The sequence below is a fragment of the Babylonia areolata genome, chromosome 7 (assembly GCF_041734735.1).
Source record: "Babylonia areolata isolate BAREFJ2019XMU chromosome 7, ASM4173473v1, whole genome shotgun sequence".
Classification (NCBI taxonomy): Eukaryota; Metazoa; Mollusca; class Gastropoda; order Neogastropoda; family Buccinidae; genus Babylonia; species Babylonia areolata.
In genome coordinates this window covers 39,449,496-39,450,360 of record NC_134882.1, presented here as the reverse complement: position 1 = coordinate 39,450,360, position 865 = coordinate 39,449,496, and the positions used below count along the sequence as shown (strand labels likewise).

The following is an 865-nucleotide window of genomic DNA, read 5'->3' as shown; positions in this document are numbered from 1 at the left end:
CCCACACACACACACACACACACACAAAAAAAAAAGACCCTCACAAAGTTCGTGTTCTGTCAGTTAAAAAGAGAGACTCCTGCACCCCCGCTAAAAACAAAAAAAACAAAAACAGTTAAACGAAACAACAACTTGAACCCCCACTCCCCACCCCCACCCCCACCCTACAAAACCAAAACCAAAACCGGTTGAAACAATTTACTGAATGCAAACGCATATAGCCAAAGCCAAGAGCACAATGACTCAGCCCCTGGTCCTGGACAAAATATAAAATATAAAAATAAATATAAAAAAATAAATATTATATATGTATAATATATATATGCGATTTGATAAACAAAAATAAACCGGTCTTCGTCGTTACTACCAATTGCAACCTCGGCGTATCAGTTCCGAAAGTGGACTGACAAAAAGTACACTGTGACAGTCAAAATAATACACACTAATAGCTGGTCCGGCCGCCGCACACTGCATAAACACCCCCCCCACTCAGTGGCACACCGTGTACTACCGGCTGTTATAACACCACATGCCTTATCATATAATCATGCTCGTGTATACACCCGCTTGGACTGGTTGCATAAGCCAGTCTTAGCAGCGCAACGCCTGCTTAGCCTGTTATTAATAATTCTCCTCTGAAAAGTCGACGCTGCTACCAAATGTACAGCACAGCCAGAGCCGCAAAAGGTCATCGCACATGCAATCCAGTCCGGTTCTATTCTTTCGGGAGGCCCTTCCATAGGACAGAACCCGGTGAAGCTTCAACTAGAACTGAACCAAGTCTTGTTTATCTTTCAGATAAAAAAAATATATATATACCCTATGGTGTGGTTTCTTTCTCTCTTTTTTTTTTCTTTTTCGTTTT

At 41.6% G+C, this 865-nt stretch overlaps 1 protein-coding gene across 5 annotated transcripts in view; it reads right to left on the bottom strand.

Annotated features, from left to right (window-relative positions):
* LOC143284025 (anoctamin-7-like) overlaps nucleotides 1-642 on the bottom strand; it is an 88,727-nt gene extending 88,085 nt beyond the window's left edge. For all 5 annotated transcript variants that reach the window (XM_076590574.1, XM_076590578.1, XM_076590579.1 and 2 more), the window contains exon 1: nucleotides 368-642. The gene's annotated coding sequence lies outside the window, so the exon portion shown is untranslated. The remainder of the gene's footprint in view (nucleotides 1-367) is intronic.
* Between the last annotated feature and the right edge of the window lie 223 nt (nucleotides 643-865).